Raw genomic sequence first — 15252 nt, 5'->3', positions numbered from 1 at the left:
AAATTTAACCATTAATTCCCTAAAGTTTAACCCAGTGTTTAACAAAGAGCTGATTCGAATCTCGGACTACTGAAACCTAAACACAGGCTTATCATATGTATCTTTTGGAGCTGTTCAATCTAGTCCCACTATCCGGCTCACTCGAAGTAAGCGTTAATGTTATTCTACCAGAACCAATAATCCAATTTTTTGCAACATTGCATTTTGATCAATTTAGCCATCTTACTGCAGACATACAAGGCAATGGAATATCTCACCCACTCAGTGCTGACTATGTGTTACAAAAATGTAACCATGCAAGTTGTTATTGCTGTGGTGTAACATTCTAATTACTGAGTATGAGTTGTATGAAACACTTAACCCTGTCAGTGTCACAATGGGCAGATGAATAAGCCTGTGACCATTCTCTGCAGGTAAATGAGTGAAACAATTGCACCCAAATACTAATTGTACCTACACTGTCCTACTGGTAGAGATCTATGATTAACTCCTTGATCGGTGTCTATATTCTACTACTGGTGCATGGCTATGGTTAATATGCATGCTGCCGATTGGTGCTGATCTATGTGTACTACCTATACTGTGCTACTGGTATTGGTTTATGATTAGTACTTTCAGTTCCCCCTATATACAGGACTGTGTAAAGTATGGCCACTGTCCTAATGGGACAGATCTGTTATTAGTAAATAAACTGCAAAATCGTTTAGATTCCTGTTTAGGACAAACACTATCCTACTGGTGTTGGTTTATGCTTAGTACTTATAATGACGTCTATCTACAGGACTATGATCAGTACCGACACAGCCCTAATGGTACAGGTCTGTTATCAATACATAAATTGCAAAATTGTATTGTTTCTTGATTAGGACCAACACTAGCCTACAGGTACTGGTCTACAGTTAGTACCTGCACTGTCATACTGGTGCAAACATTTTATCAGTATGTTTGGAAGCCTACTGGTACAGACCTGTGAAAATTACCCACAATATCCTCTTTGCACAAGAATGTTATTAGTACCTACATTGGCTTGCTGGCACAGGACTGCCATTACAAAATGAATTACTGGGACTGATACATACGCTACTGATACAGGTCCTGAACTTAGCAGAACAACTCCGTTCAGTCCATAAGGAAGACCCCGAGTTTCTGGACGCCTGTCACGTTAATTCGATGCTCCACTCTCACTCTGACCCCTCCGCCCTCGGCCTCTTACACTGTTCCAATGAAGCTCAACATAAGCTCGAGGAACAGAACCTCATCTTTCGATAGGCACTTTACAGCCTTCTGGACTCAACATCGAGTTCAACAATTTCAGACCATAAACTCGGCCCATATTTTTTACCATCTGTTTTCTCTCTCTCACAGAGCTGCTGTCGATCAGTCAGCCATTGCCATTTACACTTCATCTAGAGCCATCTTTTATTACATAACTTGTCCCATTATCATCTCATTTTGCCTTTCACCATCATCCCTTTTGTCTGTTAAGCTCTCCTGCACAGACCTTCCTTTTTGTTCTTTCCTCCCCTCCCCCTCTCCCTGCCTCTACACTTGCTTAAAAACCTGTTCCAACTCCAGCTTTTTCCAGTTCTGATGAAGGGTCATCAACCTGAAACTTTAACTTTGTTTCTCACTCCACAGATGTTGCCTGACCTGCTGAGTATTTATAGCATTTTCTCTGGTTATTCCTGAACTTAGATTATGCCGTACACTACCTGAACCAGTACCGATCAGCTTTGAGTTTGAAAAACATTTAGAGTCAAGCTTCTGATGCTGTTTCAAGACTTCATTATCTATTGCAATATTCAGATCGAAATTTTTAATAGATCATTCGTTGTAAATAATTCAGTTGGGCAACACAGCAGAAATATCAAAAACAAAGACTTATACCTTTTAATAATATCAAGAAATTTACAAATTGTAATGTTACAAGGAGCGATTAATTGATTGCAGTATTTTGGATTATTCTGAGTTGCTAATTGAAAATCAGGTTACAGCAATAAAAATAAGCTCAGTTGTTTACTTAACAATGCAACTTATTAATTGGATGTCCGAAACGTGCTAATGAAAAGGAGAACTCTGAATACCGGTATCAAAGTGAAGCTGGTAACCAACACATTCGGTAATTACAGACAATCCTCCCACACCAGACTGCCAGTCATCAATAACTCTCCACTGATTACAATCACATATATAGACTTCCTTGATATATGTGTGTGTGGATTGACAATGCTGCCTGGTATAGAATATTTTATTCACCAATAAAAGGACTGCTTTGCACACATGTAAGGCCACGTGCAATATAGCCTAGTGATTTACGTTTACAGCATATCTCTAATCCAGCAGTATATTACCTTGTCTCAGAGTGTGCAAATCTCTTGGTGTGATTTTACATTACCCGATCAATATCGCTCACATAGTCACTTCCCCACACTATTAATCCTTTTCCCCAGGTGATTTAAAATTATTTGATTCCCTCAACACATCTCCTGCTCATATAGCCTATGAATGAAATAATATATCCAATCCGTCAGTTATCAAATCCTCCAATGGATGCTCGCTGATCAGAAGATCTAGCGTAAAATAGATGGAATACTCCGCCAACTCTGTCCACGCCAATCCGCATTGCAACTGACCAAGCTGTTAGCTCCATTATTTGGTCCAACATAAGGATTAGTGCATCTCTTTGCAACAGTCTGTCGATGAGAAATGACAGAAAATCATAGATTCTAGATGGGATGGAGATTTTTAATATAATGCTAGGATCCCATTTGTTGAGTATTTGTTTCAACAGTCTATTCTCAATAAATCATATCTCCTTGGAGTCAGTCTGTTTGACCGTAGGTTACATTAACTATTCCCAAGTGTTTAGTTGATCATTACAATATTCAATTTTATCTACGTCATGAACAGTGTCTTCATTCCGTATTTGTTGGTTACATATCTGCTCTGAACCCAGTGTCCAACGACAATCAGTGACACCCTCTCCAAGAATCTGAAGATTGACATTACCTGCAAATTGTAGTTTTTTTGGCTTGTCAAATCATTATTTTCGAAGTGATAAGAGGTTTGTCACAGACTACCAACAATCCCCAATGGTGGTCAGCCCCACGTTAGTTTCTGCATCAAAACAGTGACCATCAGCCTTTCTGCCAACCTTACCACAGTCGCAGCCAATCTTCCTGCAGTCATTGAACGTCCCACTGAGTTTGGTTAATGCACCAACATTGTCCCTTCCTGCTGTTTCTCTATTAATTCCTGCTCTCATTCTGGCATCAACCCTGCTCCTTGCTAGTTCTCAAATTATACGTCCTTTGTCTGAGTTTTTGAAAGTTTTGAAAGGCTCATTCCCATCCAAAAGGCAAGTTGTTCAAATTATCTCCCAGTTAAGTGGATAAGTCTACAACTATATCCCTGATCAGACTGGCTGTGAATCATTACTTCAGCTACTCTCCTAAACATTACTAGAACATCAGTTAATTAGCAACTGTCTCAATAGTCATATTTACTTTGTTTACCCAGTTTCGCTATTCTGTATTAAAAGTAACATGTTAAGTAATGTTTTAGGAACCAAAGGACGATTAGCTATGTACCTTTGAGTCGATTAAGTGTAGAATTTAATAGCATTGGTCCACACTGTAAACTACAGTCTATTAGCGAATCATCAGTACACCTTTTCATGAAATCACAAAATACTGTCCTCACGAGGCTTTCCTCAAATCACTCAAAATTCCACGTGTCAAGCTCCAATATTGACTGCCTCAGTCTGTGGGGAAACTATTATACTGTGAATTAGTAACAGCAAACGTATTCAGTCTGTGAGCAGCTATTAAAAATGACCAAGGTTCTTTCTATTCACAATTCATTAGTGCTGCCTGCACTTAGGTTGTCATCCATCTATCATTATCAGTAAATTACGTGACCATATCTGATATGCTTTAAGTCAGGTACCGTACCTGGAGTAACTGTGGCAGCCTTATCATCTACAATAAAAGATGCCCTTCCCATCACTTTAAGTGAGCCAAGGCACGGGTGTTACATGACAGTTCACAACCCAATTGCATCACATGTTGTATCTTGTTCAATATCTCCAATACGGCAACTCCCAATATGCTTTGTTTTTGCAATCCTCACACTTCTACAACCTTTCAACCATTGACACGTACATATAGTACTTTTTTCAAAAACAAGCATTTCCTCTCATTCGTGTTTAGCCTCTTTCGATAACCAATTGATAATCTACTTAGTTCTCTTATAATTAGAAGCTACATGTCCTCTTATAATTAGAAGATTCATGTTTCGGATCAGTGACAATATTCCCTTCCTAACACATTGGTTCCACCTGCCATTGGGAAGCAGAATTGGCTAAGTATTTCATTCTTCTGTCAGTAACAGGGAACGTGAACTGTCTTCAAACGGGTTACTTTTACACTGCTGATGACGTATGTTGCAATTGGAAGGCCAATGAGTTTTACATTTGGAAGAGCCCACTTTGGTCCAAATCAGCTAATCAGTATTCTCCGAATTCCACATGAAATGTTCAGACATTTAGACACTGAATGAAGGAGTCCAGCAGAGAAATATTCCACTTACAATTAAACATTCAGCTGTCAAAAGGCAGCACAAAGGTTACATTCATCCAATCGGTTCTTACCTGAAACTAACGTTGCCCAAACCCAACTGATCAGGGGCTGAAATGATACACTCAAGTTAAAATCAGCCAATCAGTGTGCTCCGACGTCAATATGTTATATTCAAGGAAACACGACACTGAAAGTAATTATCCAGCAGATAATTATTCACGTAAGAAATATCCAGTAAGCTTCAGAAAGAATCAGGCTTATACATTAAACTATCCAGACCCTAATCAAATTGGCCAGCAGCTGAAAAGATACCCCCAAGTTAAAAGGTTCACCCAAATTATATGCAGCTAATTCGTAACAATACGAAAATTCCAGGCGAAATCAGTCAATCAGTCCCAAATCATCTGGGAGCTAAGTAGTTAATTATATGTTGTTACAAGGGAAATGTCCAAGTGATGGAAACTCGTTTAGGTCCAAATGAAAATATTCCGGTGACAGTCAGGAAGCCAGTGTATCAAAGGTTTCAATAGATCATTGGCCTTGCGGCATCTACATCCGGAAACAGAAGCTGAAGTTATTCGAGATGAGCGCCTTATTCTCTGTGATGAGGAATCAACAGCTGTATACAACAGAGAGAAGGAATCATGGCCTAGAAATTGGTCCCAGACGGTGGCGAAAAACGGGCGGTAATGGATCGGCCGCCCATTATACACAGCGCCGGATATTCGGTTCGATTGTCTGCAATACACCTGCATATCACGGGCGACCAATCTGATATCACCCACTTTGCGCCACCGCCCGAGATGTATTTCTAGCCCACCCGGTGAAGAAATATCTCCTGATGTTTTTGGAGATTACTGTAGACTCCGAGCAGCTGCATTGTTCTCCAGCTCCAGGCCCTCCTGTTCCCTTCCAATTGTAGATGGTTAAAGGCGACATTCGCCAGGTAATCGTCAGAAGCTTCAGAGGTTCTCTGAAAAGAAATTGACATTCCATCAATAAAATAATCTCAATGATATTGCACATTTTAATGACCTTTCTGTTACGCGGTCGATAAAGTCTCACACGGAAATAATTGTCAGAACAAATATAAAGTGTAACGAAGTGACTTCAACCGACAGGAATAACAGTTTTGTTTCGGTCAGTCGAGAGGTGGTGAAGCAGTAAAACCATCTCAGCTCTTGCGAGTTTCCAAGTAAAATAACATAAACAACTGCATAATTGAACTTTCTGTTTTCTCGATGTAATGCAAACTTTCACGCTTTAGAGATCAATCAGACTTACCTAAGTTTAGCAAGCAACAGGTGTGCATAAGATACTGCTGTAACTTTAGCGATTAGAGGCAGATATTATAGATTATAGATTATAGATTAGGGATAGAAATGGAGATGGAGACAATGATAGTGATAGAGATAGAGATAGATACAGATCGATATATCAGTTGACATAGATATAGAAAGGGGCAAAGGCAGAGACATGATTAACATGGATAGAAAAATGGAGATCCGATAGAGATCGACTTGAGGTACAGATAGAGACACTTGATAAATGGTGTGCATAATTAAACACGAGGATATAGATATATATAGAGAGAGACTGGGACGGACATACAGATAGCAGAGATCGTGATAGAGGTATAAATGGTTAGAGATAGAGGAAGAGGGAGAGATAAATGTAAATAAAGAGTTAGACAGTGGTATATAGCTAGAGAGATAGAGAAGAAATTATATAGAGATTGAGTGAGTGATGCGTCTAGAATCAGAGAATGTGATATACTTAGAGATTCAAATAGGAGAGATAGAGTTAGAGGTAGATACAGAAATATTGTAGAGCAAGAGGCAGACATTGAGATTGAGATAGATGTAGATCTAGAGATAGACATGGAGGTGGAGCTAAAACACAAGAAAGTCTTGCATTTATGTAGCGTCTTTCATGACCACCGTACGTCTCAAATTGCAGCCAATGAAGTACCTTTGAAGTGCAGTCACTGTTGTAATATAGGAAAAATTGAAGCCAATCTGTGTACCGCAAGCACCCACAAGCAGCAATGTGATAATGGACAGATAATCCGTTCTTGATATGTTGATTGAGGGATAAATATTAGACAGAACACCAGGAATAACTCCCCTGATCTTCTTCAAAATAGTGCCATGGGATCTTTTATGCAGATCTGAGAGAGCAGACGGGGCCTCGGTTTATTTTCTTATCCGAAAGATGGCACCTCTGACAGGGCAGCAGTCCCTCAGCACTGCACTGCAGTCTAAGCCTAGATTTTTGTGCTCAAGTCTCTGGAGTGGTAGAGGGAGATAAAGATATCAATCACCATTGATAGTGAGAGGCAAAGAGGCAGAGAGAGGATTGAGATGGAAATAAAGTTGGGGATACTGATAGAGAATGAACTGGAGACAGCGACGTTGATAGACATTAATGAATGCATAATGATACAAATATAGTTTTACTTATATATATATTTCGAGACAGAAACTTTGATAGAATTAGAGATGTGGAGATAGAGATAGAAATAGATGTAGATAGATACATAGAGATATATATGGATAGAGATATAGATACTCATAGAAACAGAGAAGATAGGAGCAGGAGTATGCCATTCGGCCCCTCGAGCCTGCTCCATGATTCAATGTGATCATGGCGGATCATTCAAATTCAGTACCCAGTCCCTGCTTTCTCCCCTTTTCCCTAGATTCCATTAGCCTTAAGAAATATATCCAACTCATTCTTGAATATATTTAATGAATTGGCCTCTACTGCCTTCCGCGGTAGAGAATTCCAAAGGTTCACCACTCTCTGGGTGAAGAAATTCCTCCTCATTTCTGTCCTAAATGGCTTACCCCTTATCCTTCGACTGTGACCCCTGGTTCTGGACTCCTCGACCATCGGGAACATCCTTCCTGCATCTAATCCGTCCAGTTCTGTCAGAATTCTATAAGTTTCAATGAGATCCCCTCTCAGTCTTCTAAACTCCAGTGAGTATAAGACCAATCGGCCCAACATCTCCTCATACGTCATTCCTGCCATCCCAGGTATCAGCCTGGTGAATCTTCGCTGAAATCCTTCAATGGCAAGGACATCCTTCCTCAGATAAGGCGACCAAAACTGCACACAATACACAAGATGTGGTCTCACCAAGGCCATGTACATCTGCAGCAAGACGCTACGAAGGCCAACATACCACTTGCCTTCTTAACCGCCTGCTGCACCTTCATGCTTACCTTCAGCGACTGGTTCACAACGAAACCCAGGTCTCGTTGCACGTCCCCTCCTCCCAATCTATTGCCATTCAGATAATAATCTGCCTTCCTGTTTTTGACACCAAACTGGAGAAACTCGCATTTATCCACGTTATATTGCATCTACCATGATTCTGCCCAATCACCCAACCTGTCGAAGTGATCCTGGAGTTTCTCAGCATCCTCCTCACAGCACACGCGCCCACCCAGATTTGTGTTATCTGCAAACTTGGAGAAATTACATCCAGTTCCCTCGTCTAGATCATTAATTGTGAATAGCTGTGGTCCTAGGACCGATCCCTGCGGTACCCCACTAGTCACTGCCTGCCACTCGGAAAAATATCCGTTTATTCCAACTCTTTGCTTTCTGTTTGCCAACCAGTTCCCTATCCAAGTCAATACCTGTCCCTCAATCCCATGTGCCTTAATTTAAACGCTAATCTCTTATGAGAGCGACTGGAATATACATAGTGATAGTGAAAGGGGAAATAGAGACAGATTTGGATCTAGAGCTCGATCTAGAGCTAAAGATGCATAAATAGAGCTAGACACAGAATTGGGGATAGTGATAAACATGGAGCTCGAGATAGACGGAGACATAGAGACCAGACATAGACATAGACAGAGACATTGAGGCATAGTTAGAGATATAGATACTTAATATCCAGGCAGTGAAGCAGAAAATCTAATGCTTGATTGTGCTGAGTGTATGTGGATAAAGAATTCTAATTTCTATGCGACTTTTCCTAATGTCTCGTTAAAACTTCGGTAAAATCTCGGTGGTAACCTCACAGAAAGAATCATCTCTCTGGAGCTTATGCTGAACTTCGGCTGAAGTGAAAACCGTAATGGAGAGATCTCCCAATGGACAAGTTACTCCGAACAATCAACGATTCATCGCATGCATTTCAGGTTGAGCTTACCAGTGATCTGGGCTGATCCTACACCAGTATACTTGGAATTGTCCGCAGATTTCACTTCAGTCCAGGGTCGTGCTCTATTTCCAGATGCCTCCTTTAGTGCAAACCTGCTCTCAGAGATTGAAGTTTAACAGTAATCACCAATAACGGAAATATCACTTCCAATTAGGATGAAATACTAGACTTATTGTCAAAGCTCAGCATACAGTTTACAAGAGACATCTTTCAAATTGCAAGGCCGCATCAATTTGACAAGTTGAAGAAGCTCAAGGTAGACAGGTGCCCAAGCTCTGGCACTTTCGTCCCAAGAGATCTGAAGCTGTTGGTCTGGATATTATGATCCCTAACGGTGGGTACGCGCTGTGTAAACACCCGTAGGGACAGCGGAAATGCTGGTTTCAGGCATGCACTGAAAACCGGCATTTCCAATCTGTCAAGAATGTTCTTAACAGATCCTCCAGCTGCCCGGGAGAAGGGCCTCTGCGGGCGGATAGTTCCGCTTTTTGGAGACCCTCCACCTGCAGAAAACCTGTGGCAGGTCTGCTTTTACAAGGAAAAGAGTTCAAAGTTATTTAAAAAAATGTAAACATTTTCACTGATTTATCATTTAAAAATACTTTTATAAAGCTGTTTATTTTTAGCAGTGTAAAAAACATTTTTCAGTAAATAAAATTTTTGTTTAAAGTACTTAATTTATTGTAATTTCAAGTCATTTTAAAATTGTAATAAATATGTATTTAAACTTTTACTATGTTTTTGGGGTGATCTCCATTCATATATTTGACAGGTCTTCCTGTCAAGTGTATGAAGGGAGATTCCCTTCTTTGCTTGGCTCCCCATGGTCCAAGTGATCCCTGGGACTCTGTGAACTACCTGCGCCACTGGGTTCCGTGGGCCCTGTGCATTTGGCATTTCATGAGGCCCAGGAGCAGAAGCGTGTGCGTCCCCGGAGTCCTCAGGTTAGGGCAGAGATTTTTCCAGATCGACGACCTCCGCCCACGGGAGGCCTGCAAATGGAAAATATGGGACATTGTCTCAGTAGATCCTGAATGACCTCACTCATACTGACAAGAGGTCACTAAACTTGGCTCACGGGGGTAGAAATTGATCCATTATGACAGCGCAAAATAGGCGATAGCGAATTGGCTGCCCTCCCGATCTGACTGCAATGGAACTGCAAATCAGGCTCTGCATGTAACGGGGGCTGATCCGATCAGATACCGCCCATTTTGCGCGATCGCCCAGGTCAAATTTGTAGTTGACAGCATATTATTGAATTCCACTGAAATCAAAGGAATCAAAAATAAGGCACTTTCTATAACAGGTGTTTGATTCATAATGCCAGGCTTAATCTCAATGTAATTTAAAAATCTACCCCACAGAGTTTTACCTCTTAGAAGCATTAACCGCATTTACTTCAGCTATAAAGAGACTCAGAATTTTCATCAATATAATTACACCTGATTACTGTAAAAAAATAAATGCTCGGACTTACCCACGCGGTTGTGAAATTCTTGAGGAATTGTCTGGATAAAATAGCAAGAGACCTAATTCAGCAAGTTGTACAGTAAATATTGTTGGGTTTGCTTAATCGCAAACATTTTCATTCATCTGAATCGTAAACATTTGCAAACACTTGCACTTGAATGAATTATTAATATAGCAACAATAAATAAGGAGGTCTTTATGATATTACCAAAATGGCATTACAAATCCCTGGGGCGACTTTGCCTCCTTCACACTAACCACGAGTGATACTGCCCCTTATATTTCTGCCCCTCGCCCAGATGCATCTCGATTCTGAACAGCACAAAGGGGAAATAATGCCTTAAGCGACAGAGTTCACCCCAAAATTAAGCTCCTGCCTGTTTTGATCTCAACTGAATACAGAAGACAATGAATCCCTTCCCGTGATTATACAGCTAATCACCTGCCTGTACAACATTACTCACCTTGTTTCTTGTTGGGAAGGTTGACAAAAACCAGTGCAATCAGGGCAGCGACAAGAAAAAGTGTAAGAACTGAGGCTCTGATCGCGGTTTTGTGAATCTGCACTGGAATCAAATAAACATACCCATGAATAACATAATACTGTTTCTATCAATACAGATTCAACCTCTCAACATATGCAGCAATAAAGTTACATGTTACACATGCACAGAACTGACTCCCTTCATCCCCGCCTCTGCATATTCATACTGAAACTCTCATCCACGGCGTTGCCATCTCTCCGTTTGACTTTAACAATCCCTTCCTATCTGGACTGGTAACGGCTCCCTCTTCAAACTCCAAATGATCCAAACGTTCCTGTTTTGCACTAAATCTTACTCACCTACTGTACCCATATAGCTCTCCATCCGCCAATGTAACAAACTTCAATTCATGTTCCTCGTGTTCATCCTATTTCTGAAAATACCCCTCCAAATTTAACTAATACCACTGATTATCAGTTAGTTATCCTCAGTGGACATTGTAGTGTAATTCAATAATGAAGCAGTCCATGCCCGCATGCATCAAGACCTGGATGAATTCAGGCTTGAGGTGATAAGTGGCAGGTAACATTCGCACCACACAAGGGGACCATCCTACTCTCTTTGACTTGCTCCTGCTTTGTACTGACTGCTAGTCAAAAAGAGAATTTCTGCACTGTCTTAGTGTGCTTATCGAATTAGCTGGCTCTGCAATTTAAACAGGAGGCGGCCATTTGACCCTTTTTTTCTCTGCCAGTTACTTGCTGATGGAACTCAAAAACGAATTCCTTTGGCTTACCCTCACTCAGAGCCATATATTTTCCTTCGGTCACGTGAAGAAGAGAGTGCTTGAAGATCAGGACCTCAAAACCAGCACCAACCTCATGGTCTACAGAGCAGTAATGATACCCACCCTCCTGTATGCTTCAGAGACATGGGCCATGTACAGCAGGCACCTCAAAGCAGCTGAGAGGTACCAGCAACACAGACTCCGCAAGATCCTGCAAATCCATTGGCAGGATAGGTGCACCAACGTCAGTGTTCTCGCTCAGGCCAACATCCCCAGCATCGAAGCTTTGACCACGCTCGATCAGCTTCGATGGATGGGTCACATTGTCCACATGCCCGATACGAGACACCCAAATCAAGTGCTCTACCCGGAGCTCTGGCACGGCAAGAGAGCCCCAGGTGAGCAGAGGAAACGCTTTAAGGAAACCTTCAAAGCCTGCTTGAAAAAGTGCAACATCCCCACCGACACCTGGGAGTCCCTGGCCCAAGACCAGAGCACAAAGTGGAGGAGAAGCATACGGGAAGGCGCCAAACACCTCGAGTCTCTTTGCCGGAAGTAAGCGGAAGCCAAGCTCAAACAGCGGAAGGAGCGCACGTGAAACCAAGCAGCCCACCCGACCGCCCCTTCAACCACTGTCTGACCCACCTTTGACAGAGACTGTAGGCCCCGCATGGGACTGATCAGTCACCTGATAATTAATTTAGTTGTGAAAGCACGTCATCCTCTTTTCCGATGGACTGCCTAAGAAGAAGATATTTTCGAATTTATTCTTTACGATCACTCTCTCCACCACTACTACTTCTGGCAAATCTTTCCATACCCCTGCAATCGTCTAAATAAGGAACGTTCTTCTAACCTCTATACTCCCGCTATTAGTGAAAAATTTACTTTCTTGTGCCCTCCATACTGACTTCCCAGCCAGATCAATTAGCCTTTCACTATTTACCCACATTTAACGTGCAAAATTATCTTTAATAAATTAACCCTCAATCTTGTTTACGCCACTAGAGTTAGTCACAGTAGCTCAAGAATCTCCTGATAAGTAACGTTTTCCATCCCTACAGTCATCCTGGTCGATCAACGCTGTGGCGATATAGAGCCTCCTAGTTTGCCAAGATGGGAACTTCAGCTGAAATGACACTTCATCCGGCGTTTAGCGAAATACGCCATCTTGGTAAAGGACCTGAAGCTTGCACGAGGAATGACGGACCAGAGGGCCCTGAAGGGGCTGATTGCCAGTCAAATTGCATGCCAGCGCGCCTTGAGGAGGCTGAACGGCAGGTGGTGGCTATCGGTTGACCGACCGCCCTCTCCTAACAGTGACCAGCTGATTGGAGGTAAACAATTCATTGCAGAGGTTTCCGAGCGCTACTTAAACATTATCGGGGCAGAAAATCATCTAGGGCGGTGTGGCAAAATGGGCGGTAGTGGACCAGCCGCCCATTCGACATAGCGCCTGGTATTCTGTTCCATTGACTGCAGTGGACTGCACTGTAATGGAGAAACTCCCTGTTGGTGACTGCCGTGTTGCCACAGAGATGTTGGCCACGATAGAACAGCTAATTTATGGGCGGCGTGTCACTTTGGGACTTGAAAATTAATGGCATCCTGTCTCCAATAGCAACAATACAAGTGTTCAATCCGGGAATGCAAGATGGGCAGCTCACTGGGACTGGGATAAGACAATTTTATGAATAAGTACATTTCAAGCGATACAACCAACAACAACAAAAACACAGTGACTTAAATGCAGTAACTTCCCGAGTGGTGGAGGTGAAGATTGCAGATTAATATCTGAGCGGCAATAGATTGGGAGAAGGGGAAGTGCAATGAGACCTGGGTGTACTTGTGCACCAGTCACTGAAGGTAAGCATGCAGGTGCAGCAGGCGGTAAGAAGGCAAATGGTATGCTGGCATTCGTAGCGAGAGTGTTTGAGTACAGGAACAAGGATGACTTGCTGCAGTTGTACAGGGCCTTGGTGAGACCACATCTTGAGTATTGTGTGCAGTTTTGGTCGCCTTATCTGAGGAAGGATATTCTTGCCATGGAAAGTGTACAACGAAGATTCACCAGGCTGATACCTGGGATGGCAGGGATGACGTATGAGGAGAGATTTGGATGATTGAGCTTGTACTCACTGGAGTTTAGAAGAATGAGAGGGGAAATCATTGAAACTTATAAAATTCTGACAGGACTGGACAGACTAGATGCAGGAATGATGTTCCCGATCGTCGGGGAGTCCAGAACCAGGGGTCACATTCTATGGATAAGGGGCAGGCCATTTAGGACTGAAATGAGAAGAATTTCTTCACCCAGCGAGTGGTGAACATGTGGAATTCTCTACCAGAGAATGCAGTAGAGGCCAATACATTAAATATATTCAAGAAGGAGTTGGATATATTTCTTAAGGCTAAAGGGATCAAGGGGTATGGGGAGAAAGCAGCGAACGGGTATTGTATTTGGATGATCAGCCATGATTGCATTGAATGGCGGAGCAGGCTCGAGGGGCTGAATGGCCTAATCCTGCTCCTATCTTCTCTGTTTCTAGGCCCCTTGCATGTACAAAGTGACTAATTTGAAAACATACATAAGGACAGTAATAAATCAATGGCCTATAAATTCAGCTCAAGCAGGTTCACAACTGCAGTGGAAATGACTAACTGGCGCTGCATATAGAAATTATTTGTTGTTCAAATTTACAGCACAGAAGGAGGCCATTTCGGCCCATCATGTCCGTGCCGGCCCACAAAGAGCTATCCAACCTAATCCCACTTTCCAGCTCTTGGTCAGTCACCTTGTAGTTTATGGCACTTCAAGTGCATATCGAAGTTCTTTTTAAATATGGTGTGGGTTTCTGCCTCTACCACCATTTATAGGCAGTGTGTTCAAGAATCGCACCACCATCTGGGTGAAGAAATTTCTCCTCGAATCTCCTCGAAACCTCCTACCAATTTCTTTAAATCTATGCCCCATGGTTGCTGACACTGATGCTAAGGGAAATAGAATCTTCCTCTCCACTCTATCTAGGACCCTCATAATTTTATACATACAATAAGGTTTCCCATCAGTCGCCTCTGTTCCAGCGAAGACAACCCCAGCCTATCTAATCTTTCGTCATTGCTATAATTCTACAGCCCAGGCAACATCCTCGTAAATCTCTCCTGCACCCTCCCTAGTGCAATCACATCCTTCCTGCAATGTGATGACAAAGACTGCACACAGTACTGGAGCTCTGGCCGAACCAGTTTTTGATACAGATCAAGCATAACCTCCCTGCTCTTGTATTTTATGCCTCGGTTAATAAAGGCAAATATTCTGCATGCCTTCTAAACCACCAGCCAAACCGTTACAGCAGGTTTAGTGGCACCACCCAAAAGAATTTCCACTGTGATCACCCTTTTCCTGATCCCTTGCTGCTGTTGATTTGAAGAGGATTTTGAATCCCATGGGAGACTTCCTGGAACACTTTGTAAATAATTCAACAACACTCTATCAACATTTATTCAGAAATTCTGTGAAGGCTTAATCGAAAACGAGTAAGTTGCCTGTTCGACTACATTATTGCACTCCCTATCGGAGTCACCAAGAGTAAGGGAGTGCTTGCGCATCGGCATCTTGCAATGGGTCCACCTTAGCTTGAAGGAGGAATGGGATGAGGGCAAGATGCGGGCAGGGCATCATCAGCTGTTGCAGGAGTGAGGGATAGGGGGGACAGGAGGGAGAGATGGACACCTTCCCCCAGT

The 15252-nt window shown here is 42.3% G+C and overlaps 1 long non-coding RNA gene across 1 annotated transcript; it reads right to left on the bottom strand.

Moving 5' to 3' along the window:
- Window positions 1–1863: 1863 nt before the first annotated feature.
- LOC147084950 (uncharacterized) lies at window positions 1864–10416 on the bottom strand. Its single transcript, XR_015075874.1, has 3 exons — window positions 10244–10416; window positions 8752–8855; window positions 1864–5553 (listed from the first exon to the last, which is right to left on the bottom strand). It is a non-coding gene; the product is annotated as an uncharacterized LOC147084950 (long non-coding RNA).
- Between the last annotated feature and the right edge of the window lie 4836 nt (window positions 10417–15252).

The sequence above is a fragment of the Somniosus microcephalus genome, unplaced genomic scaffold (genome assembly GCF_052327205.1).
Source record: "Somniosus microcephalus isolate GS21.2 unplaced genomic scaffold, FLI_Smic_1.0 unresolved_chr9, whole genome shotgun sequence".
NCBI lineage: Eukaryota > Metazoa > Chordata > Chondrichthyes > Squaliformes > Somniosidae > Somniosus > Somniosus microcephalus.
This window is presented reverse-complemented; position numbering and strand designations above follow the sequence as displayed.